This window comes from Sturnus vulgaris, chromosome 19, assembly GCF_052056855.1.
Source record: "Sturnus vulgaris isolate bStuVul1 chromosome 19, bStuVul1.hap1, whole genome shotgun sequence".
NCBI lineage: Eukaryota > Metazoa > Chordata > Aves > Passeriformes > Sturnidae > Sturnus > Sturnus vulgaris.
In genome coordinates this window covers 6511802-6539483 of record NC_142261.1, presented here as the reverse complement: position 1 = coordinate 6539483, position 27682 = coordinate 6511802, and the positions used below count along the sequence as shown (strand labels likewise).

The 27682-nt window shown below is 42.8% G+C and overlaps 1 protein-coding gene across 18 annotated transcripts in view; it reads right to left on the bottom strand.

Moving 5' to 3' along the window:
* FBRSL1 (fibrosin like 1) overlaps positions 1-27682 on the bottom strand; it is a 500076-nt gene that overhangs the window by 243587 nt on the left and 228807 nt on the right. The window lies entirely within an intron of this gene.

Genomic DNA, 27682 nt, shown 5'->3' with positions numbered 1-27682 from the left:
GATATATATTTAAATGTCAAATTAGCTTGCAAGTTTAATTTTCTTGCCCTGGTTGAGAAAAGATTCCAGGGCACAGGACCCAGCAGCACTTTAGACCAGACCTGTTACATGACTAAAGGGCAGCCTGCAGCTCTCAGTTTGATTTTCCTTTAAAAGACAGCTCCCACCATCACATTTTAATAAATGTCCTTAGTCAGAACAGGTAACTGGGAGAGTATATACCTGTGCTACAGGATAATGATGTACTGATACAGTGGTGCACTTAAACTAAGATGCTTTTTTCTGAAGGGGAGCACATGGCTCAGAGAGGACCCCTGCACGACGAAGGGAGCAGGGTTTTCCTGGGAGACACAGGGCTGTGACCCTGTGCCTTCCCAGCTGTGAGTCCATGGCTTTAGGAGCAGGAGAGCCCTGCCACCAGCACACAGCTCACCCACAGCCAGCCAGGAGCACCAACCTCAGCTGCAGCTTTTCCTCTGCTACACTCGATGGGTGCACATCCACCTGTGAGGGCTGTAAGAACCGCCCTGGATTGGCATTTCTGGACCAGATTTGATGTGTGCTGGAGGTTATTTGGTCCCTGGATGACACTAAATTTAGCTTCTCATCTGTGCCCCATCTGCACTGGCACAAGGAAAGCAGATCTGGTACTTCTATTACCATAAGTAAACAATTATTAATAGGTCCTAATGACTTTTGCAGCCAGTTAGAGGCACGACAGGATGACCAGTGGAAGTTCAGCAGAACTGAAGAGGACAATGCAGTCCTAAACAACAGCTCATGGACAACAGGACACGGCAGCTCATGCAGGTGTGATTGTTCCACACTGCCACCATCAACACAATTGCTAAAAACATCAGGAACACAAAAACAACCAAATCCACAGGCAATGTCTAAATAAATACAACTGAGGGAGCAGTGAAGTTGCTGGAACAATGCTCCTTCATCCTGTATTTTCCTGTTTTTATCTTCAATATTGCCAACAACGTGAATTTCACAACAACATGCAGGAGACTGTGATCCTGCCAGTTAGAAGACTTTAATTTTTGATTCTGTGAGATATAACCAAGACACACGCTTTTTGCATCAAGATACCCGAGTTTAAAAGCTGGAAGTGCTTTTCTAAAGCAAGAGTCTTTTAATGATTCTCTTCAGCATTTCAGGATGTCACGGGATGAAGAACAATAATCACACAGCAAACCCACCACATTGTCTTCCAATGTCCCCTCTTGTGCCTATCAACTCCTTGGTTTAGTCTCAAAGCTATGGAACAGAAATGAAAAACTACGAACAGAAGCAGGAACTAATTTAATGTCAATTTGTATTTAACCCCGTGGGTCAGTGCAGAGGAGGGGACAGTGCAGGCATCACCCACTGGGACACAGCAGAGCACGAGTAATGTAGCATCTGTCTTTTCACAGCAGGGCTATGTGGCTTTGGTGGCACTTTAGCCACTTTGCTTCCAAAAAATTAGGAATAATTTTTGTCTTGTTCCAAAGATCATCATTTCCCACATAATTTTAAGGTGTTTTAACTTAATGAAGTCAATGGTGTGAATAATTAAAGTTACCTGATAAAAGAGAAATTCAAAACCACTTTCCTCCCAAGTCTGAAGCAGTTACAGGATATTAATTAAAAAGTAACCAGAGGAAAAAAAATTACATTACTCTCAGATAAAACTCCCTGAATATGAAGGGCTGAAGTGTAACTAAGAAGATCCAGGTAGCTCCTTCCAGTTTCTTCAGAACAGTTTTTGGAAAATAAAAGCAAGTGTTGGAAATGCAGTGCCTGCAACTTTGCTGGCACCATGACAGTGACAAAGAGCATATGTCTGTTTAGCTTGAACAAAAGCTCTGTACAGACTGATGGCAAATAGATGGTTGTCTGAACAATTAAATCAGGGCAATCAAGACCAAACCCTCTGCCAAAGTTAAAGCAGAATGAGACAGACACTCAGCCTCTCTCAGCACTCCCCTCCTGAGCATTTTGCTGTGTGGATGCAATTCCCCTGCAGCAGAGCCATGGCAGAGAGCAGAGCATGGAGAGATGATGGACTGACCCATGCATGGCACGGAGCCTGTCTCTGCAACCTGCCACAGCCTCTCTTCTTGCTGGTGCCCCAGCTTTCCACTAACTTAGGCACTTGACATGGAAATAAATTCCTGCCCAGACCCCTGCCAGGTCTGATAGCAGCACAGCTATCCCTGTGCACCAGCTGCATCCCAGCAGCACGCTGAGCCTGGGCAAAGCCTTGTCCTGGGGGAAGGCAGGGGCATCTGGGGAGGCTTTCAGGCTCACACAGCAGCAGGACTTGGAAAAAGTGGCTCGACTGACAGCTTCAGACGCTCACTGACAACTTACAGTGGCGTATGGCAACAATCCACCAGCACAAACCCGATGTTGCAAGTTATCACAACTATTTAGAGATGAGTGGCAGCCAGGAGAGCTCCCAGCAGAAGGGAGGAGGTAAGGGAAGGTTCTACAATAAGAGAGAAAACACAAGATGGGGAAACAGAAAAGGAAAACAAAAATCTATTCCAGTCTGCTTTTTTCCTCTGTTATGACTGTTACCTCTTCCTTCTAAAAATGAAGCAGGCTGTCAGAGACTCATAACTTATTGGGTCTGATGGAACTGAGGGAGATCTGTGTAAGTCACCAGGCACCAGGGTATGTGCACACAAGTTGCTGAGGACCAGCAGCTCTGCTTCCCTGCTTGATCCCAGTTACATGGGAGAATTCTATCACAGGGAAGGAGGTACTGGTTCAGAGCTTGTTCCTGTTTTAAATGGATGAGACAATTTCACCCTAGCCTAAAGACCCACCCAAAATGTTTTAGGAGTCCTTCTCCATTCAGCTTTTGCTATCACTGAGTGAAACAACCCACACAGGAGCAGATATGACTTGGAGAAGCAGTGAAGCTGATGGCAGTGGCTCTGGATAGCAGCCAGGGAGACGAGTTCTCTGTCTCACCTTACCAATTTTCTGCTGCTATTGCAGGATTCTACATCACACATGCCTTGTGCTCCACCAGTTGTACCTTGGCAACACAGAATTCACACCCTTTTTAAAGGTCAGTCTCTAATCGTGCAGCTGTGTAGCTGTAACTGTAATGGTGCACAGAAGGTCCACAGTGTTCTCCAAAGAGAGTAAATAGCAGCCAAAACGAAATATTTCTGAGTTCAAAATAAATTATCTTCTTCCATACTCACTGGGCTACAGTCCAGTAAAGTCTTTTTCAACTTGAATTTAATACAAGACTCTGCAGTGGCTTTTTCAGCACATCTTGAAAGCACGCGAGTACTTGCCAGAGTAATCTGCTCCCATGCATTCCCTGTGTAATAATTTCTTTCTAATACAGATCACCCCATAAATGTATTTTTCAGTGCTACAAGGCAAGATTCTGATCTCAGTCACGCTGCTGTAAATCTGTTATAATTCCACAATCTAGCCTTTAGCATTTTTAATTTCTAAGAATGCCACTGGGGTATATTTACCTCCTATTTTCTACAGCCTGTTAGGTGAGAATTATAGTCATGTTGTCCAAAGCACACTCTAATCTTATATGCATCCATTAGTGGCTTAAGAAAAAATGATCAGACTGTCCAATCAGGCTAACAGATAACACACAAGCCATCATTTACCTGTTATCCCTTTTTGCAATATTGTGATTTCCACTTGGCCCCAGGGTAATACACTATCGGTATTAGCAATTTTCCTTGTAAATTAATCAGAACCACCTAGCAAATAATTACAAACTTCTCTTCCAAATCTATTATCTTCAAGTTTAAATGTGGGCAGATGGTAGGCCTTAGGGCATGTTTTATTCCAGGTATGGAATTAATTGATGATTTCTCACATTATAAACAGAGAACTTCAAATTATTGTTGAACCTCTAATTTTTTTCCTTCTCATCCTATTAATGTTCATCCTAGGTAAATGTCTGGCATGAAATGTGCATTTTAAATACTTGGCCAATTTTGATTCAGGTGTGAGAATCACAAGGTTCCTTCTCACCAGCACACTGATATTCAGAGTTTCTCTGTAACACTCATCCACTGATGGGTAAAAATTAATTTATTCCTCAGGCTGCCTGCCCTTGGGTGGACTTGGACACTTTTCTAAACAGGACTTTGATATGCACAGTAGTTTCAGAATATAAATAGTCTAAGACATTTGGGTTTGAAGATCAATTTTTCCTTCAAATTGATACCCTAGAGCTGAAAACTGCTTATTTATTAATTAATTAAGCTTTCAATGAGCACAGGATCTTTGGAAGCCCAGACAAGGGGGAGGGGAGCTCGTGGAATACCTGGTCCAACACACACATGGAATATCTGACCTTTATGATTTAGGAGGCCTTTTCTCATTAAGCCAATAAAGTGAGATACCACCACCCTTATAAAGCATATAAAGAGAGGTTCGTGCAGAAAGCTTCCCTTTCCTGTTTGACAGGTTCTGATCTCAAGCATAGACACCCAGGGACCTGGGAGTCTCCACTCAATTTGAACACCCACCTATTACAGAGTTCTACAATTACCAAGGTTTGCCTCAAAGGCAATAGCATTGTTCTGCATCATTTAAAGCCACCAGATCAACTAAAACAGTTTTGTAATTAAGAATGGGTCATGCTCAATATCTTTCCCTCAGAACAGTGGGGTACTTGCTATTCTTTACTACTCATAAAATGGGGATATTAAAAAAAAACAAACCTACTGTCTGTTGCCTAGACTTTGAGCATCAGTGCTATTGTCAGCTTAGAGATACCTACTGTATCCTAAATAAAATGAATGTGAGCAGATCACAGGCAGCCAGGAGCCAGTATGGACACAGAAATATTTTATTTTTAAACATTATTATTATTTGTCTTACTCTATGTGAAGATGTAAGAAATAAATAAATACCTCTTTATAAATCACAGTCACACAACAAAGCACTGAGAGTTGAATTCATTGCTTCCTTCCTTTATTATTTTTCTTTATGACTTCCTCATTTGGAACTTCTCCTATTTCATCACTCACATGAATAAAAACGATCTTATGCAATCATACATCACATTTCCCTCTCTTTCCTGGAAGGAGGGGGAGGAAACTGGCTCAAAACAACCCAAACAATCAGAGACAATTTCCCAGTTGAGACAAGTTGCAAATGTGTAGCCAGCACAGTGTCCCCTTCACTATCATCTCCCTGCCACAATCAGCTCTGCACATGGGAATCCTAAACTCCTACTACAGCCAAGGAAAAACCCAACAAAACAGCTATTAGAGAGCATTTGCTCTCAGACATTTTCAAGAACTGTGTCAGTATTAGTAAAAAGCTTGGGTAATAGAGATGGCATGAATGCAAAGCTTTGTTCTGGCTTTTCACTTGAGGAATGCCTGTTCTTTGTCAGCAATTCATGATCAGAAAAACAAAATCAGAACAACTAACTGGGTAAAAGACAAAAAGACAAACAGCTTTTAATAATGTAGAAAGTCGATCACAGCACGCTCCCAAGACCAAGATCCAGTGCCTTGTATTCAGCAAAGAAACCACCATGGCTGCATTAATAGAAGATGCCCAATGCACAAGGAACATTATTGATTTTAAACAAGTAACTTCACTGACAAAGCTTCTCAGGAGCAACGAGTCATGTCAGAACATCCAGTCTTTTCCTCACTCCCGTCTACAACTCGAGATGCTTTAAGAGAAGCCTTAATTTCAGAGTTGTAAGCTTATCTCGAAGTATCTAGAGCTGTAGGTGGAAGGGAGGGAGGGAGGAAGTGTTTGGCATTCCAAATTGTTCCTTGCAAACAGGAGGTACTGGGCCCAGTGGGAAGGGTACTACAGAAACACTCACGTTATGCTGCTCAAAGCAACGTCCTGAAGCTGCACGACCAGACAGATCTCTCAGTGAGAGTGGTGAAGGATTCTGTGATGGCAAATAACTGCTTACCAAGCTGACTGTGTATCCTAAGGGGATGAGGAGGGATGCCCAAAGAAGTAGAGTTTAAGAAACAGGCAAGCAAGAAGATCAGGGTTTCCATAGACCAAAATTCAACTTCCTTGAACAGGAAAAAATTTATTTTGCTTATTTAAGTAATGAAGCTTCTACTATCCCTCCTGTCCTCTTCACTGATCATAATTGTTTGGGTAATGCTTGGATAGGGAAAGACAGATATAACCAGAAACCATTAACTGCATTCTCTCAGCAACACATTAGGCTCTTTGAAGAAAAACAAGGAACATTTAATAATACCTTCTTAAATGAAAAAGAAGGATGGATGCAACTTAATTCCATAATTAAAGGGTTAATTATATGCATGATAAAAATAAGTTTTATATTTTACTGTGCACACCCAATCCCTATAATCTGGTCATAAATAAAAGGGCTGGTGATAAGGAAAGCTGCAGGCAGGAGAGCAACTCACCATCTTTAATGGGCAGTTATATGACATGCTGCTAGTACATTGGCAGTAAATCAGCAGAAACATCTTTTATAGAGTTCTAGTTTTTATGATGTCATTAACTTTCCTCCTTATACTTAAGGGATAATGAAATAAAGTCATGAGGAGGGATCAAAGGATGAGCCCGAACTGTGTAGTTTGAAACAGCCACAGGGGAATGAATTTTGCCCACGCTTTCCTGCAGACATTTTGAGGGCAGAGAGGAGTGAAGAGTGGAGGAGGCAAGACAGACCACAAAACTTTTGGCAAACCCTGAATCTCACACATATTAATGAGCTGTTTTATGAGAAGAGTTCTTTAAGCAATATTCCTGTGGCTTCAAAACACTGCAATTTAGCAATAATTTAAACACACGAGGCGGTGGGATCCACACCATGTTGAAAGAAATGGCAAGGCAGGCTGAAACATTAGCACACCCATATTGCAAAGATCACAGGCACGACAACATTGTCTCATCCTTTTGTGTAACCAGCCACGCTGAGCAGGTGCCATCAGCAGGGTAATGCACAGCACCCAGTGCACACCAGTAAACTAAGGCAGTAATACTGGGAAGTTGTGACAGTTGTGAAGCATTTAGGCCAAGTCAGGCATCAATCTAACACAAATGGAAGAAAATGTTGCCAGTGGTTAACTGTAGCTAATTAAAAAAAATTAAAGTAAACCTCCCCCTGCCTAGCAGCAGTCATTGTAATTAAAATTCCTTCATAGGGTACCTATCAGACAAGCCTTAAAAAGCAGGATGAAGGTTCTAGGTTTAACTGATAAAATGACATCCAAATCTGAAAATTGGTAGAAAGACCAATTTCTTCACTTCCTGATCATTCCTGATTCTCATTTAGACACATAAAAGAGGAAATTTTGTGTCTTTCTCTAAAGATACCCAGTGTCAGCCATTTCTGAACACACAAATTATACGTAGCCCAGGTCTCCTCCTCCTTACAGCCCAATGTTTTCTTTCCCTTGCTTTGCATAACTCTGTTTAGTGGATTTTGCCAAGGAAATGAAGATGGAGAAGTTAATTAGCCCATCTTAGGGATCTGCACGAGCACGTGGGAAGCTCTAGGTCAGCGCATCTGTCTGCAAACACAGCGGTCAATTAGCACAAAGAACATTTATCAACAAGTGCTCTTACATTTTTCACAAGCAACCTTTCAGCAAACTCCCAGCCATGTACAGCAAGGCTCAGACGTGTTAGTTAAGATTCTGGAGGCTGCTCTCCCCAAGCACCGACTCCACTCATCTTCCCATTCAAATTGAAGCTGTCTTTTGTCTGATGTATGCACGCAGCAGGATGGAAGAGGAACCCATCCTGACTGCCATGGAATAATAATGGCTGTGTCAATGTGCCTGTCCATCTCCTGCCTGAGCATCTCTCATGTGCTCCCCATCTTCCTCACAACTGCAGCTGCGATGGAAGCTCAGTCCTGACAAGGAGTGTGAGAGATAGAGGGAAGCTCCTCTCTGCTGTTATTAAGAGGAAAGGGAGGGAATGGAGGAGCTAATTGTGCACACTGCAACTCCTCCTGAAAATAGGAAACTGAGTTATCTCAGTGTTTCTCATAGGGCTTTATGCATTCAAACTTCTCTAAATGAGGAACTACACCATGCATTACACATCGCCATAGAGATGATTGTATACCATTACCCAAAATTGAACCGAGTCTGTTCAAGCTACCCTGCACTCCAATTTGTCACAGAAACAGTTTCCCTGGTCCATTCATGTAATGAATGTGGATATGAAGTTAATGCCAAGGAAGATAAGCACCCTCAGGGTTATTTAAGCCTACCCTTCTCTGTCATTCCCTGCAATATTTCTTAGGCAGCATTATATAGGAGTTAAAAAAAAAAAAAAAAAAAGAAGCAGAAGTGGAAACAGGGTAGTGTCACATCATTCAGATCTGATACCAGCATTTACAGTGACCTTGCTGGGTGGAAATTATTTTACTGTTACCTATTTCAAAATCCAACAGGATTGATCTTAAAATCTGTTTCGTTCTTAGAGAAGATACTGAAGGACATAGCACACAGGCATACTTTGTCAGGCCAATATCTCTCTGGTTTCTATAGAAAACTTCTCAAATTCTTCATATAAATCACATTCATCCAGTGAAGTGTGAAATGCAGACCAGATTCTACAAAGCAACAAGTCATATTTCACGAAGCCCTGCGCTTTGTTAGGGCACTCTAGATGAAGTCCTGTCTGGGTGAAAGGAAAGGCTCAGCTCCTATGAATACCATTCAGGTGAGAATTTAACTCATTTAATTGTCCCTTTTAGCTTCCACACAGCCATAAGCAAATACAAGCAATAAGGCAAAGTAAAGCCCAGAAAAGTGACTGCAGCAGACTTAGACAGGAATCACTGTTCAGCCAGCCTTTCCAGTTGAAGTCCATCATCACATCCAACCCAGAGATGATGCACACACTGCACAATTTTGCAGGATTCCCCATCACTGCAGCAGCAGCAGCAGTGGCTGGGTGCTGGATCAAGCCTGTACTTGGAAGGCAGCAGCGGGATCAATGTGCCTCGAGATGCAAAGCTTGTAAGCTGGGAGGTTAAAAGCAGCATTAGAGAATTAGGTGTCCAATTCCCACTGAGAACTACTGGTAATTAGTATCTACAATAATACAAAGACCCATGCAATTAGTATGCAAAGATGCTCGTGCAGAGGGCAGGCTGGCTGAGATTTAATTTTTAGGGTTTCCACAGCAATTTTATTTGTGACCTAACACTTGATTTTTACCTTCAATATTCCTCTATATTCCACCTACCCTATCCTTACAGCACAAGCCAGCAAGATTACAAAACAGGGCTTATCTACAAAGAGCGTTTCCCTGCTATGGAGCCTGCGATGTCCCTCAATTTAAATTGCAATGGTTTCTTCTTTGAAGGATTGCTAAGTGGCAAGAACAAAACCTATGACTGTCAGGCTCTAAGCATCACAATTTCTTATGGCTTTACAGCAGAACATTAGGACAGGATGAAGAATTAGCTGTGTCAAGGAGAAAATTTGCTACTGTCAAATTTGTTTAGTTATTCAGAGTTACAAATATGATTTGCTGCTACCAAAAAATCAACTAGGCTGTATTAAAAGTGTAATTTGATACCCGGCTATAAATCTCTTTAATAAAGGTGTGGTGGAAATGATATTATCCATATATAAAGATTAATCTCTATTTAAATATATATAAATTCAGGAAGCTGAACGGTGCCAAAGCTGAAAGGCGTCTTCTAAAGTGCGAAGGTGCTTTGTTACTCCTGGTAAATGCTAATTCTTTTTGCTGCCGCTTGGTTGTACTTTACATTTAACCACACAGTCCTATTTATTATTCTCACTCTGAACTTTCACGGCATCCCTTTCATCAGTTAAATTCCCCCTTTCGAAACAAACATCTATTTGAACAAAAACAGTCTTAAAAAAAAAATAAAAAAGAAAGAAAAAAAAAGAAAAAAAAAAAAAGAAAAGAATCAAAGCATTTTTAGTGAAATGAAGTTTTCTGGACTGAATTACCCAGCCTACACCATAGCATGCTCAGCCAGTGGAAATTATTTAGGAACAAGCGAGGGATGGGGCCAAAGGCCCGAGGCCTTTATCTGGGCGGATGATTGATGTGCTGCGGGCCCCGCTGTGGCGAACAGCGATTTTTATCTGTTGCCAGCAGCAACAGGCCCGGGGCGCAGCGTGAGGCCCGCGGGCGGCGGGGCGCGGCAGGGCCCGCACACAGGGACACACAAACGGCCTTTTCAGCCGGACAGCTCTCGTGGGGGGCTCTGACATAAAGGGCCCTTTGCGAAGGCTGGAATTGTCAGCCCTTTGATGGCCGCATGCTGGGCCATTAGCTTCTGTTACTAATTTGCGGTGCATGTGAGAGGGCAGAGCGGCGGGAACACCTGCGAGCGGCTCGGGCGCATTGTGGGACGGGTTTTGTCAGGAGACACGAGGAATAAAGGACGAGGCATAACCCTTCCCTCCAAAGGGCAGATGACACAGGCTATTATCGTTTCCAGCCATCAAAAGGACGGCTCTGAAGTAACATCAAGCCGTCTAACTCAAACCTGGAAAAGCAAAGGAACTAGGGAAATTCAGAGTTAATAAGGGGCCAGCTGTAACGCAGTGTGCCAGGCTCCTCCGGGAACTTTTTGGGGACAGGCACCCTTACACGCCAGGATACTGAAGAACAACACACAGAATTCAAGGATAAACCATCATCCTGATTGTGAAAATCTGCATCTCCTCGAGCTCCAAGTGTGCAAAACACGAGGGGGAAAATAGCAGCGAAGATGGGAGTGCTGGTGGCAGATGCCAGCCCTGGCCAGAAGTAGAAGAAAAGCCATTTGGAACTGCTGGGGTAACTCCTAAACCCACGGATTCCGGCGCTCTGAACACAATAACGACGTTTTTCCAGCAGCAATCCCATAGAGCATCAAAGCTTCCACACCACTGGGCCGGTGAACACACCCAGAAGGTCTCCCTGCCCCACGCAGGAGCTAAACTGAGGCACAGCAAACAGCACGCCCCAGATCCCAGAGCGAGATTACGGCAGCGCTGGGAATACAGCACAGACCTCCCGTCTCCTCCTCCTGGCTTTGAACACAAAACCTCGCTTCCTTTGTTGGTTAATATTCAGGATGCAGAAATTATAAGCATTCAAGGCCGAAAGTTTAAAGATTAATATAAAAGCAACTTTTGTATTACATTTGTGCAAGCAACCAGAAAAGTACATATTGTAAAATAATCCACAAGTCGTACTACGGTGGGCCACTGCGGTGACTAATGAACGTGTTAACTTTCAGGCTGAGTTTTGCTGGAAAGCAATTTTTCCCACCAAATTATAAAGTCTACTTCAGTAAAAGAATAATTTACAACTCGCACAGCACCATGGTGTCACAAAAATACCACTCCAGCAAAATTAAATAGGTGTCAGAAAGCACAACAATATCCAAACAAATCCAACCCCAACTCCAGTCAGAAGGAAGAAAGTCCACTGCAGTAGGCTGAGTCTGCACTGACGCTGAAGACATACTTTTATTGAACAAAATTTCTGTAAAACATGGTTTGCACAGTCTGTATTCATGCTACAGCAGAGCCAAGAACCAGAAACGGGGCCCCATTGCATTAAGCTACTGGTTTTCAGCCCTGGGACATGAGACCTCCAGCTTTGCTGAGTACTTCTTAAATGAGCTGTAAAAAGGTAGCTAAGAAAAGCAAGCCTGTGGTCAAAATGGCTTTGCATTCAAAATATAGGGCTCTGCAACTTTAGTGCTGTTTTTCTTAGGTTGTTTGCAAATTGGAAGAGGTTGAAAACCACCAGCAAGACTCCAAGTTAGGTATGAGAGAAACCTACCATTATAAAAGAGGTTTGGGTAAAATGGCAGCAGACTTTGACCAAACTGAAACCCAAATAAATATTAAAAACACATTACTACGAGTCTGGAATCAGAAAATGCCATCAGCAAGGCTCCAGGAAGTTCTGATTCTGGCTTGTCACAATGCAACTTTAATTATGAGTTTTTCCTACCTGTGCTTCCAGCTTCACAGCAATTGAACACATTTAAATGTCTAAAAACCTCAAATCATGAGATCTTGATCAAACCATTGTAAGCTTATTTTCAATGACATGTTTGCCTTAAGTTTCACAACCACAGATTAGAATTCATTCCTTTTAAAGCAAATTCTGACAAAATCAATCAACTTGAGAAGGTACTGGTGAGTGAAAAACACTACACTTGGTAAAGCCACAAGTTACAGCCACGCTGTGGTCCTGCTGACCCACTCCCTTCTCCAGATTGTGTTTTCTTGGGATTCCTGCAACTTTCTACTGCTGCCATTGACAGAGATGACAATCCTACTGTTCTCCCATTCATTGTCCAAGGCCAGTGAGGTAAAGAGCTACCTGAACAGAATACCCACAAGGATGTTTGCTCAAGGCAGACAGATCAGAGATAAGGTTTTGGTCAGATCAGGTGTAAACCATCCATGATGTGAAGCAGAAACTAGTGCTATTGAGGATCTTTCTTTCACACTCCATTTCTCAAGTAAAACAAAGAAAAAAATCCTCTACAATCCCTTTCCTTGTCCCCCAGAACCTCTAGATAAACCAGTTGGTAGTGCCAAATGTGCTGTTCAGAGGCTGAACCATTCACACACCTCATAGATAATGATCATCCTGTCGACCCCACACCTCAGAGCTGGCAGGCAGCCCCCAAAGCAGCTTTGATTCTGCACGTTTTCACATTACTCAATCCCTCCACACAGCCATCTTCTGCTCACTTTCCCCAGCTGTCCAGTATAGCATTGAAGAAAATTAATGTGAGACTGCCCTTCTAATTTTTCTCTCTCTTTGGAGAACCTGCCCTCCTCTTTGATCTCCCTGTGAGCCTGTTTTGATGGGTGACCCAACCACCTGAACAGAAACTTTGAAGGCAAGTCACGGAGGCAGCGTGTCAGAGCACTTTGGGCCAACAAGATGGGCACCATGCTGACACTCTAGTTAAAAACATGCCAAGCTCCTCCTTTCTAAACACCAGATTAATCTCAAGTTCATTTGCATTGCTCTTAATGCACGTTTGAACACATCCTCTTCATTTAAACTGCATTGCCTAAAACAACTTCCATTATTTTTCTCATTCAATGCTATGGTAGTACTGGAAACTTTTGAGGAAGTGATTTCCTCTACATTTGCAAGGAACTGATTTCCTTTACATTTGCATTTTTCCTTTTCCATTTGCAAATTTCATCATTCAGTTCCAAAAGCCAACTATTGCATTGATTCTGCCAACCCAACAGCTCATTGGCCATCATTCAACTGAGGAACTCAACAGAAACACTCTCCCTGAGCTGGGTTGCTGCTTCCCCCCTTCCCTAAGATGACATAAAACCCACTGAGGTGAGGGATGAAGTGGGGCCTGACAGGCCACTCTTGTGCTCTCTGCACCAACCAGGTGCAGTCCTTCAGTGCTGCAGAGGGTACATGTCAGCTTGTGCTAACATCCTTCAGATAAAACCATTATCTTTGCATCATTCATTGGCCTTTATACAAATAAAGTCTCTGAACTAAAACACTGCTACAGAATCAATTTATTTTGGGGTTAATAATGAAGGCTTTGGCTTTTATATCCCATATAAATGTGTACTTTATTTCCAGGAAGGAAGGAAATAAAAGGAAGGAAAGGAACAAAAAAAAAAGGGAAGGGCCTTTCTTCTCAGTAACTATTGTAATTTCTTGAAATATCAACCAATTCTTACCCTCCCTTCTCACATGGGATCAGATATATGTGTCTGTAAGAAAAACCCATTTAATTCCCTCCCTTCAAATGCTCTAAACAAGATCCATAAATAGGATTCATATAAGGAAGCTGATTCTGGCATGACTGAATAAGTTTTACTTATTAAGAAAGGTATTTGAAGAATTATGTACTGTGAGAAGTATCATTGTTTGTGAGTTCTGAAATGCAAATATGCAAATATGGACACAGTATATTTAAAAAAATAAACAAAGTCTGAAATAGCTACCCAAAAATAATGCAGACAAGCTTGAGAAATAGATGTAGATACGAAAGTCATAATTATCTAGCAGTAGGACTAATCCAAAGAGATTAAAGAGACGGAAAAAGAATGAAAACAAGGGAAGTGATAAACACATGAGATGCAGCATTTGGTTTAAAGTGGGCCAGGTGGCTTCCTTGGCACTCTGGCAGCAGGGAATTCTTCAGACTCTCAGCACATTCTGAAGGCAGAGAAGCTGCCTGCCCCAGCTCCAGCCCATTGGGTGGGTGCAGGCTCAGGGATCATTCTCCCTATCCTTTAAAAGCAGCTAGATTGGAATGCAACCACAGAGATCTTCACATTACCCTGCTGCCTTGCAAATCTGGCCAATAACTTATGTCACTCCAGACTGCAAGTTAATCTGAATTAGGCATCTGATACTCTAGTTCTAGTTCTAGTCATCACACAATCTCCAGGAGAGCAAGACTCCTGGAGTAGGGATATGCCTCGGGTCAGGATGAGCAGTGGGGAGTACTTGGAGAGAGCCACCAGGGCATAAGGGAAATGGCAAGGAGCATTTGGCTCTGCAGCTTCATAGAGGGATGGTTTGTTGTCACCAGATCTGGTGAATCCTGGTCCTGTCTAATGCCAGTGCTTTGCCCTCTGAGATTCAGCTTAAGCTCCATACCATCACATCCCTTGGAACACACTCTAGAGGCAATTTTGGATATGGTCAGTCCCTGTTGCTTCCAGCTTATATAAACAGGAAAGGACACTGACCTGGTATTATCCCAGACAGAGAGCTGGGAAGAAGAGAAAAAAGCAGGGAAGAAAAAAAAAAGTTCAGTTTGTGGGTAACGTTTCAAGAGTGCAATCTTCTCAGCTAGTCCCTTCAGGTGCTCTCCACCCCCCAGCCTTTAAACAGGCATGTTCTGCTGCAGCACTGAGCTTCTCAAGGTCTGGTGTTCTAGGAAGGGCAGCGGTTTGGCCACCTCCTCAGTGCTCGGCACAACAATTAGTAGGAGGTTCATCACTACACATCAAAGATGTGGTCTGGCTGTGGATAATTTTTCATAGAACTCTTAGAAGTGATGAGTTAAAAGCATTTATCAGAAAAACCAGTGTAACAACAACAAAACCTGCAAAAAATAAAACACAAAAAACCAACCACTCAGGCACACACACAAGCTTCCAGACATTTAATTACAAAATAAATGCATATGACAGACATCAACAAGCCTACAGGAAGATTCCTGCTTCAGTATTCAATGCAGCCTCAATAAATATTTCAAGGTTTCAAATGGATGCTTTGCAATAGCACAGTTTCCATTTGCACAAGTGCCAGAAGGAAGAATTCAAAACAGGCTTAAAGCAAAACCAGAGTATTTTCCTGTAAAACTTTAATTGGGAAACTGACACTATATAATCTGTACATCATTGCCTTCGAGCTGTTGTTAAAAAATTAAAGCTGTATCAAAAGAACTGCTTTGTTAAATTAACACGTTATGCATACCAGACATAATCTGCAGCAGGAAAGGAAATAGCTTTGAGTCCAAAATGCACTGATTGCTGTGGCTGTTGTTGTCAGAGGCTGAGCCAAACAACATCAGCAGACTAAAGCATCTCTCGTGCCTCCTGTACGGACACATGCCCTTACAAACACCCAGCCTTGATTTCAAAACCTGGACAAAAGCAGCAGACCAGACGAGCAGGATTTCATCATGGTGATTGTAACAGCTACAAATCACACATCACATTGTGTGAATTCAGTGTGAAGTTTTGAGATGTGCAGGTGCAGAGTTGAGGCTGTGCTGACAGAGCCTGGCTGCCAAGCCCACCTTTGCTTTTATTCCAAGGCCACGAGGGAGGAAGGGGCTGAAATGCCCAGGGCTGGTGTGATGGGCATGAGGGCTCTGGACCAGCCACGGGAGTCTCTCTCCCATGGAAAAAGACATCCCAGCCCCTTGCTCCAGCAGGAGGCAATGCCTTTCCCATGCTTGCTCAGCAGCATTTGCAGGAGCACAGCCACTACCAGGACAGGCACCTGCAGCATGGGGAGCTGGGCTGCAGGCTGTGGCTGGGACAGAAGCTGAGGGGTTTGGTTTGAGGAGATGAGTGATCAGACAGGGACATGGGACAAACAGCACAGAGCTCCTTACATTCTAGGCACGTGACAAAAAATTTAGGTGGATCTTCCAAACGACCTCACCTATTTTAGTAAATACTCAGTAAAAGACTCTCCCATCTACACACTCCAAGAAAAGACCTGAGTACTACTACCCCATTTTAAGGCTAGAGACACTCAGGCACTGAGGCTCAGAGGAACCTGCCCAAGACCTCTTTGAAATTTAAATTAATGTAAAATCTCATTTACTTTAGGTTTCTCTCTGAAGTCCATTCTGATGCTGAAGTCTGCTCAGCAAACACATGCCGAAAACAAACCCAAGTGCCCTAAGTCGTTCCCAGGATATGACCACCTTCTCTGTTTAACCTTTGCAAGCCCTTGTCACAGTCACCATCAGTTTGGCTTCAGATCAATCCAGGCTCATCAAACAGGCTCCACTTTGAAAAGTGATTCATCACTTTGTATGCCCAAACTCCTGACAACATGACAGACTCAAGGAGGCCAAGTTTTCTAAAAATACAAAACACACTTCCTCAGAAAAGCCCGTTTCTCTCATACGTTTCAAGTCGTTCACCTCTGAATTTGAAGTGCCAAAGTAATTTTGGAACATCTGAAAGTGTTTCCTCGGTAAGAATTTACAGCTTTGCACACGATGGTCTGTACTTCACTCTGTGCATCGCGAGTCTGAGGCAGCGCTGTGGTCTGCAGTGGTGAAGGCGGGTTAACAGTTTTGAGGCTTTCAAGATAAGCAAAATTTCCCTTGACGTTGTAAACTCTTCAGGTGGTTAGAGACAACAGTTTCTGCTTTTTTGATGTCTTCTCAGAAAAGAGCTGACATAATTTTATCAGTCTCTGGGGTGACCATCAGATAACCAAGCTATTCCTGCCGGAACCACTCAATGCATCTCCCCCTTCCTGTCACTGGCAATCCACAAGACGACCAGGGGATTCGAGCTAACCACAGGGCTCACAACTTAACTGATTAAGTAGGTGGGAACTGATGCCAGCTCAGCTCAAAGTGTCTGCCTCTGCTAACCAGAAGCCAGCCGCAAGCTGTGGAGGGGAATGACCACAGATAACACACTGATACTGAAACCGTTTGGTGAAGCTGCAGCTTCCTGTTCGAGTGCTCTCACAATCTCTTCGAAATGAATCTTCAGCAGGAAACTGGCTGCAGTTAAATAGGCTGTTTGGGTCGTCCTGTGGCGTCTATTGCTGCCTCTTGTTTTCAAGGGACCATTTATTATTCTCTCCTGCCCTCTTCCCTGGCTCTCTAGATATGAACTGAATTAGGGTTCCTCCGAGAACGAGTCTTGAGGGGAAAAGGAAAGATGCTTAGGCAAAGTCTGTGAGCACCCTGCACCCGTTACAGCTCGATGCCTGCCAGTTACTCAGTGCTCTGTGGCCTCGGGCATCTCCACTGTGACATCCTAATCTTCGTGACTACAGCTCGTTTTCTCTTAAACCAGGATGCTACTAGATGCTATTAAGAAGCTTTGGAAGAGACATGAATACATGGGGAAAATATGTTCTGTGAACTGGTTTGATCTAACTTTGGTCACGAGCCTTATAACCATGCTTGTATCAACACCTGCTTGTATTTTCTTATGAGGAATGCTTGCAGAGAAAGCCTTTTATTCAAATGATTTTTGAGATAAAATTTTGAATCTTTGGTTCATTACTAGTATCCCACTAAGTTTGGCTTCTCAGCTGTTCAGTGCCACTGCTGCCCTGCAGGTGATGGCAGAATTTCATCAATCCAGTAAAACACATGTATGCTTTACCCATCTCAAATGCAGCAATTTTTTCCTTTGGTGATTACCAACTGGTCTGAGAATGCTGCTGCACGAGTTCAAAGCACACACTGCACAGTCTGTACCATCCCTCATCTACAGCACTCTAATTGCTACAGGATGTCCAAAAATTGTCCTGCTTTGATTAGCCGATTTCTAGGGCAGCATGAACCATTTCAACCCTGTATCCAGAAAACCCAAGAACCACATGACAGCTTCTTAATCAACTCCAAAATTTCTTATTGTTTACAGATAACAAAGTACCAGTCTAAAAAAACTGAACTGAGGTTTGCAAATATCCAGCAGCTATATCTAACATATTCCCCAAAACTGCCAGTGTCCTGACGCTTTCTAGTGAACACATGTGGTTAATTAATCAGACAAGAAAATTCCTCAGGATACTACAGATCTAGTCTGTAAGTGTTCAGGCACACAAAGTCTTATCCATCATATAGCACAGAGATGAAATGCAGACAGTACAGGTATGAATCAGGCTACATTCCTGTAGAAACCACTGCTGCCATCCACAGTAATGTAACTGTATGCCAATTTTCCATCATTCTGGTTGCAAACCCCTAATTATTCACAAGCATCTGGAAAGTATCTATAAATAAAGCAGTAAATTCCATTAAAATCTAGATGTGATACCACTTGAGCATGCAACTCAGGAGCACTGTGTAAGGACCACTAGTGCTTGCTGGATTTTTTATTATATTTTTGAGACACATACTAACTCCATAATCAAAAGCAATTTTGAGCACAAAACTGACCCCGAGGTCATAAGACTCTATGGCAGACTGTTCCCTTTCATTGGAAGTACATTGTACAGCCAGGACGTCAGCACATCCACACCGGATGGGCCACAGGGCTAATTAAAAAGTAGCTTTGGTGGTTGTATCTGTTCCTAGAGCAGGTTAGTAAACCAAACTTTATAACAAGTAATGAAACTGAAGATGCTACAGAAGCAGACAATTCCCACAAAAACAAAGCAGAGCTCAGAGTGATGAACAATTGTTTTACTCAACCTCAATACCTTTGAGTTTCTGACCTGTGAAGAGCTGAGAAAAGAGAGAACAGCTACAATCACCTGAAAACGATGCTGAAACACAAGGTATTCTGAACTGGAACTTAAAAATTTATCCATGAAACTAAGTATCATTGATCGAAGGTTTTAAAACAACTTTTGGATACAGTAGTGCTTGACTTGCAGAATTACACCACTGCCTCCCTAAAGGTATTTTATTAAAAGAAAGAGACAGGGAAGAAGCAGAAAGTATTTGGCCTTACCATTTGCCAAAAGGTATTGCAAAGAGCTCCCACTCGGTGTGACTCCTATCTCACATCCAAGTTACAATGGATTCACTGACACTTCTGCCCTCGCCCTGCATTCCCTGGCTTTCTAGAGCTGCAGATGGTCTTTTGGCATCATATAGGTAATCTCTTACAGTTTCATTTATTTATTTGCTATAAAAGGAGAAAAAACACCTTTCTAAAATGTGACCTGCAGATCATAGTGACTGGGGCTGGTGTTGACCACGAGTGGCTGTGATGCTGAAATGCTGAGGCAGCAGGAAGTGAAAACACTGACCCTGCATAGAAAACATCTCACATGGCTGACCAGGGTTTCCATCTGAATGCTCCTCTTCCAGCAATGCAAGCACTGCACATAAGAAAGTTGCTCTTCAGCAACTCTTCTACAGTTACAGCAGGAGCTGAGCAGTTTCTGGAGAGGCAGCCCAGAAGCCCAGGCTCCTGCCTGAGCCACCTGCACAGGGACACCAGCACAGAGCCCCTCTGTTCTCTCATCCCACAGAGAATGGAGGAGAGCTGCCTTCCCACTGCACAGGAACCACATGGCCCGGTACATTCACATTTTAGCAGCCAGCTCCATCACATCCAGGCTGAAACACGAAGTGAGGAGAGAAACCTCAGCCTACAGCAGATTTCCACCCATTTGCAGCTTTCACAGCAGAGCCTCCACACCTTCAGCATGTTATCAAAAGTTTTCTTTGGTGTGAGAGCTGACTTAGGGTTGCATCTGTTGTTTTGCTACATTAAAGTTGCATTTTTGTCTTCTGTTAGGACAGGAAAGAAACTGAAGATCTCTCTCGCCTGTAATAACAAATCCCAATTTAAAAAAAAAAAGGTGACAAGGAAGAAATACAAGTGATGAAATTGAGTACAACCCACCAACCTACAGGAACCCTTCCCTACACTCTAGGATGTGCAGTGATTGGTTTTACCATCACCCAAAGAACTTACCCTCTCTAGACTATTTTATTTCAATACAGTTTAACATAGGGAAAACCATTTCGGGACTGATAAGCAATCAGGGTATTCCACTGAGCTGCACAATTAAATATTTATGATGCTTCAACATGACAGCAGTGTTCTCTAATGCCAATAACACCCACAAACTTGATGCAATCGATCCTTTTTCCTTGATCTCTCTTGTTCACCAACTATCAAGGCCAAAAAAACATGTTCATCTTCTATTTCTACAATTACATTCTGCAGTGGCACTGTTATTTCCTCTGCTGCTCCCTTTACACGCCGTGGTTTTAGGTGCAGTTTCTGCAAGGGCACAGTGAAATATGAGTTAAGAGAGTGTGAACCCCTTTTCCACCCATGTGAACCCCCTTTTCCACCCGCCCCCCTGAGTTTCCTCTGAGGAACCAGCCACAGCAGCCAGCACAATGAGCACCAGTGCATGGGCAGCCCTCAGAAATGGACTATCACCCTCTCTGTAATTATAAAACACCAGAACTACCCACTCTCGCTGCACAAGACTATCAGAGAATTAAACAAAAATCTAAAGCAAATCCCCCAAGAGGCCCCACACTTAACCCCTGCTCACTGTGGTGGTTAGGTAAGGGCCCTGATTCTAATCAGCTGTCTACTTTAATCATCTTTTTGCTGGCTTTGGTAAAGGGAAAAGAGTTAAAACAAGGCAATGGATTCTAAGGAAAGAGAGTCATGAGAGCAAACAACCATGTGGAAACAGCTGAGGCAGGCAAGCAAATACCCTGCCCTGCTACACAAAGAAAGCTACAGCACGTATATGACACAACTGCTTCAGGACAGTCTTAATCAAAAAGATCCAGAAATAAAGACCAGATATTCTCAAAATCCTCTGCCTTTCCTCTTCAGCAGGATGTAATCCTTTCCAGGCTGGTGAATTCAAGATGGATTTAGGACAACTTTTCATTCTAGCGTGCAAGGCCAGTGACAGCGAGGTTATCCCAGCCCAAAAGCCAAGGAGCACTGGGAATTTCGGGGGATGTGTCTGCTGAACAATAGCGTCTTTCTAGTCAGATTAGAGGTCTGCTCCCCCCCAGTGCCCCGAGCCGAGGGCAGCGGCAGGGAGATTAAAAACACGGGCAAAAATCACACACAAGTCATATGTCCCATCCCTCGAGGGGCTCACAGGGGCTCAGTGTCAGCTGGCTGTGTCTCCCTGCAGCTGGAGGGTTTATGGAAATCAGGATCATCCTGTCCTGCTCCGGCCACAGGGACAAAGGGGCACCACTGCTGAGCCTCCGAGGCAGCCCTCTGCCAAGGCCACTGCTCAGGCAGGGGGAAACTCAGCCAGAGAGGGCCCTTTGTGCTTGCTTATGGCTGTGGAGATGAGTGAAAATCCATGAGACTTTTCATCCTAATTAAAAGCAGAGGTCATCTAAGAAGAAACAGACTTTCAGAAAAGGGAACTTCTAAAGGAAAATGTGTGTAAGGAAGTTCATGGACTTCAGTATTTGTAAAGCTGAAGTATGTAGTTTATTTATGTTTGTACTTCTCCTTAAGCTTTCCATGGGATGTTTCAAAAAGAGCTCCCACAGATCTGGAATAATATGTGTACTAATTACTCAGCTCAATTTGAGCTCATGGCTTATGGGACAGTCCCTGGAGCCAAGGGGCCAGCTCCTCAGCTGGCTTACAGCAACCTGGCTCCATCCCACACAGCACTAAGAGCAAACAAACTCTTCATTCAGTGAACTGAGCCTGTCCAGGTGAATTCAAGCATGGGGATAGTTTTTGTGAAGTGAGGCTATTTAGGAACATGGGAAAAGAAAACCAGCAGAAGCTAAATGCTTTGGACTGACACTCACCATTTTATTCCTGGCTCTCTAAAACTTCTGGTATCTTACAGGGAAAACTCCAAAATACTTTATACTTCTATTCCATATTATTATTTTTCTATCATTTAAAATCCTTTGTGTTGTCATTGCACTTGCAAGCCACATCACTTTTTTACAGCCCCTTCTTCTTTTCTCTGTCTTCAAAAAAGACAGAGTATTATTGCACCCGAAGGGGACCCATGTGCCATTCTTTTTCTTGTCCAGAAGAAAAAGACCATTAAGAGTCCCTCTTTTATGCTTGGCATCATGGCAAAAGGAGATTGATACTTATTTTGGAATTAGTACTCCTTTATTCATAAATCTTGTCCAGAAAGTCTTGCTCACGTTGCCAGCCCACAGGCACACTATTGTAGGAAATACATATTAAATTCCATTTTATCATTTACCTTTGGCTCCAACTCAAGGAGTTTTAGATTCATAACAAGAGTCCTGTTTCCAATATTGATTTTTGGCACAGAAAAATGCTAATTTATCAGAGATCCTAAAATACAATGAATTTTCCAGTCTAGCCAAGAAATGTTACCCACCTACAGAAGAGATTTTTCATTAGTGTGTGACAGAGCAGCAGGTGGAAAAACCCTGTTTGTCACAATTCCAATGTGCCTCTGGTCACCGAGCGTGCTTCCACACCATGAGGGAAGCACACTCAGGAATTCCCAAACAGAAGTATGACATACTTCATTGCAATTTTTTTTTTTAATCTTTATGTAGAAATTTATCCTTCTCAGGACATCAGTTTCTCCACGGTCATCTCAAGATGTCAAGGTATACAATCATCCCTGGGATCCATGTGGGAAATGGTACTGACTCAAGGTCTGCACAGAAAAGATGCTGTTGAAGGTACTTTTCCAAGTGATAATTTGGTTGCAACCAAACAGCAGAAGAGCACAGAGTGGATTGGGGAATGCTGCTGGTGTGATCTTTGGTGAGCCCCTGTAATCACTACACCAAGGCCATGAACGTGCCTGTGCTCACACCAAGGATTTCTGGCCTGAGAACAGTCTCTTGTTGGCTTCTTCAGGCTTTCATACAACTCCACTGAGCTGGCACAAAACTGAGAGAGGCCATGAAAAGCCCTTTACAGGGGACATAAACCCACAGAGTCAACAGTTCCTCGGCTGATGATTTCCCTGCACTTTACAGCCATTTGTACCTGTCCTCCCTCCCACTGAGGTCGCTGAACTGGGCATTATCTCTGTGCTGCCAAGCAGGGGAATGCAGCTCAGAACTGGCTGTCCCAGCAAGTGCACTCATGGGCATGAGCCCAAGAGAGCTGACAGGGGCAGAGTGGTTGGGCAACAGCTCCAGTGTGCAGCAACACTGAGCACAGAGCACAGAAGAGTCCTGGATGGCTGTAAAGATCTTTGCCAGCAAAGATCCAAACTGGCTGGAAAGCCAGCTCCAAAAATGAACAAGATCATTTAAGAGGAGCAGCCAGGAAGGGGCAGACTGGGGTTGGGGTGCTCAAAGCCTACCCAGCACTTGCCTGAGTCACCTCAGGTTCAACTTCACCCAGGGGACAAGATAACTGTTCTCAGGCTGCGTCACCAAGCAGGAGGAATGAAGGTTGCAGATAGCACTGAGCTGACTCTGGATGACCCAAGAGTCTCTGCAAGCCTTTTGGTGTTGTGCACATTTCTCTCTATCCACGAGCTCCAGCCTGAGTTATCTGAGACACTGGTTTCCGGCACTCAACAAGGAAGATGTAAAATCAACAGAATTTGATCAGCTGCCAGGGATTTGACTGGGCTACAAAGACTTTGATATTTTACAGAAGCTCAGAATAAAAATCAGCTGCTGCTGTAGCCAAGTGTATGTTACTGTTTTTATTTAAAAAAATAAAACCCTTTCAAGAACAAATAAAACCAAACAAAGACGTCTCATCCTCCTGTACTTTCGTTCCAAGACACACTCAGACAGGTTGGCTCACTGGCTACCCATTTGCCATATGCTTTCAAGTTTATTCTTTTATTCACTCACATATTTTAGCCCCTTCATTTCAGAAGACGAACAGCTGCACAGATGCTCTATAAATAAACTACATAATTTATTGGAAGAGGTTTTTCGTTTATTTTTTTAAGCTACTGTATATTCCCCAGCTCTATTCTTTTCCATCCTCTCTAAAAAACTGAGTTAAGTTCAGCTGCAGCTTGGGCTTGTCTCTACAAAGTGTTCAGCCTTATAAACAATCGCAACGTTTTAGCCATTAATAACAAATTGTATGTATTGATCTTATATTCATTGTAACTACTTTATAATTATGCTTGGTTCTAAGTTAACTATCGGGAAAAAAAATGACAAACATCCACAGAGTGGATATGTATCAGTGATACATAGAAACCTCAACAAATTCTAACTCTAGTTTCTGATTGTCTGTGCACTTTTTAACAAAATCAATGCATTTTCAGGTAGACAGGCCTCTCATCCTGTTACCTAAAAGAGAATCTGTTTTGTCTGCTCAGAGGACAGACAGACCTCTCTGACTAAGATCACTAATCTCATTTGTGCATGCAGGAAATGTGACAAATGGCTAGAGTAGTTTATCACACAAATGTAACCATCAAGTCATAGAGGGAATGAGATATTAACCTCCATAAACAAACTTGTGTTCTATTTCTCAGCACAGCGGAAGTATACATTTAATGAGATAAGGATATGAAACACATGCTACTGATGGGAGAAGGAGCTTGCAGCAGCAATACAGACATAGAAATGTCTCGTCCTATCCAAGTAAAAGTAAACACCATTTGAAACTTCATTTTGGGAAATAGTATCATAAGAGATTTTGTCCATGGTATGTACGGGAGACTCTGAAACTATGTGCCAGGTCACTGTTACTGATGGTTTTGAGACTCAAATTAAATCTAGGTGCAGCTGGAGTTCACCAGAGGTTATGTGGTAACTTCAATGAGACCAAAATTTCACAGCTATTTCAAGCACGCTCCTTATTTAGGCACTTAATGTTCCATGGGAAGCCTGAAGTCAATGAAATTGCTGGAATATCCAACCCTCAGGAGTTAGTTATTTAGACACTTGAATTTCATTTTCTTCCTGCCTCTAGCTCCAGAGCCTGCACTTTATGGACAAGGCATTTGCTGAGGTTTTTCACCAATGAGCCTGCTCTGACTGCCTGGACAGCCCTTGATGGCTCAGCTGGATGAGCCAAACCATGGACTGAGATTTTTTTTCATGCAAGATTCCTACTGTAAGTTCTAAGTTCTCTCTTTGCAAATGCTCATTTCCTTAAAGTGTGCATTTTCTACAAATGTTTCTGAAAGCAAACATCTCTGCAAGGACAGCTGACGCAAGTGAATGGTGAAGAGTGCGGATTCAGAACGAGGTAATTAAAACTGAGCATGCACAAAATAGTTTGTGGTATTTAAACAGCTGCTGATGGAACCCAGTACAAGAACTTCACTGAGTAACGATACAGATCATCATTCCACAAGCCTTCCACAACACAAGCCATCAGCAGAGCTATCAGAGGAACACCCAGCACAGCAGTGCCTCCTGCTACCACTGCTTTCACCATGTCTGGGAAACGAGGCGTCCGATGGAAACGGGGCAGAGCCAAAACAGTGACTTCATGTTTCACAGACAGCTGCTTTCGTGAGAAAAGGAAAACTGTTATATATGTTATGGACAGCTCCTGGTGTGGGGCCAGCTGTCTGGATCTGGTGGTTTGAACATCTCTGTGCCACCTGCGAGGATCAGCTTCCCATGGGAGTTTGGGCCAATGAGGTCTGGCAGTGGCAGTCTCTGACTTTTGCTAAATCAATTTAGAGCACCATCGGAGTCTGGGGGAAACAGTCCCAAGAGCTGGCACATGGTGGGGCAGAAGGCAGTTTAAAGGGAAAATGACAATCCATAAAGAAAAGCAATGCCAGTTCACACTATTCATGATCTCTAAATACTGCCCTGGCATGCAGAAAGCTCTTAACTCCCTTGAGAAGTTATGGTTGGCAAAACAAGAGAACCTTGTCCCCATACATGCACAGAGAAGGAGCTAGTAATTTTCTTAAAATCATTTCTCCGAGAAACAAAAGTAAATTTCTGAATAGCCAGCAATGGAAGAAAACAGTCCTATGATTTATTGGCCTTGAGACTCTGAGAAGAATTCTTTGGCCTTTTTCCATTACGATTTTGCAACCTATGTTATAGCCACTGGGAAATTGTTTAGTTCCCAAACCAGGCCCTCAGTCATAAAATCTGTGAAGATGATTCATTATTATTTATGTGGTGCCATGGGCATGCATGGCATTTTACAGACAAAGAGAAGATAAAGCATCTGCCTTTAGAAGCTTAGGTGAATCTGAATCCCCAAATGAATGGAAAGCAGCACTTAATGGGTCCTAGAGCAAACATTCCTCATCCCTCAATGAATACTCACCTGAGATACTGGCAAGATTTAGACATGAGGATACTTAGTAGACATATAACTACTGTCTAAAAATTTGTGACATTTTTTCATTAAAACAGTGAGACTTTTCAAGTCATACATTATTTTCTAATGGTTTTATGATGAAAATGTACTTAATCTTGTATTATGAATTTCTGGCAATACACATGATAGCAAGGGACAGCGTTGCTATGAAATCAGACCATAAATTCTGCACTGCCTGGCAATTTTTTCTCTTTGTGCACTGGGTAGAAGCTCAGCAAGTTCCATCACCTTAAACTTACAACATAAACTATTGAAAGTAAATAATTCTGGTGCTTATTGTAAAAAGAAATGTGATCCAAGCCTCCACATCAACTTCCCGAAGTACATAAAATCCACCCTTGTTCTGGTCCTATAGAGAATGAGCAGCTTTAGCTCTTGGTATCAGTTTGGGACCATTCACCTAGAAGGCAAAACTTTATCATGGCAGAGCTTGTGAAAACAGCAATTACTGTCAATCAGCGTAGGCAGGAACTGTTTGCTGGACTGAGACATTCACGTTCAGATTTGCATACACCTTCATCTATAACCTTTGCACTCCACATGACTTACTGGCTGAACAACCAGGGTATCATATCTGCCCACCATACATTTGTTTTGAGAGCCAGATATAATGTGATTCCAGGAATTTTCATGTTGACTTTGCTAAGCCTCTCACACCCTCTCCTATTTCTGTATTACTCGACTCAGTGATGTCTGTGCCTGCCTTTTTGGACAGCTGAGCAGAAAACGTAACCACAACAAATTAATCCACCTCTAAGTGAAGAAATGTCATTATTGCACATACAAATAAGGCACATATGAACAGAAATGGACAATTAAACATGTCTGGTACATTGCATACACAGGCAGATGTGTCCTGACACTGAAACACCACCCTTGAATATTGTGGCACTTGTGTGAAGGAAACATCAGCAACATCCTCCCCTGAAAACAGACATGCGAGCTTGTTTTGTAACTCAGAGCTCATAAATAAGAGAATATTGACTTTCTTGTTCACAATGGTGAGGGGTCTTAATTCTTTGTAAAATGGGAGTAATTGTGTACTTGATCCTTGTATTTAACAGACAAATGAAAACCTGTATGGGGAAGGGAGGAGAGGAGGGAAGCATCTCCTGCTTGAAAACTCTCCCCACTCAGGTCTTGTAATTCTCCAGAGGTGACTATCTAGCTGAAATACAGCATTAATTGACAAAAAAAATCCTCCCTATAAGTATAATATTAAATTAAGAAGCCCCTAGGCTCTTAATGCTCTCTCA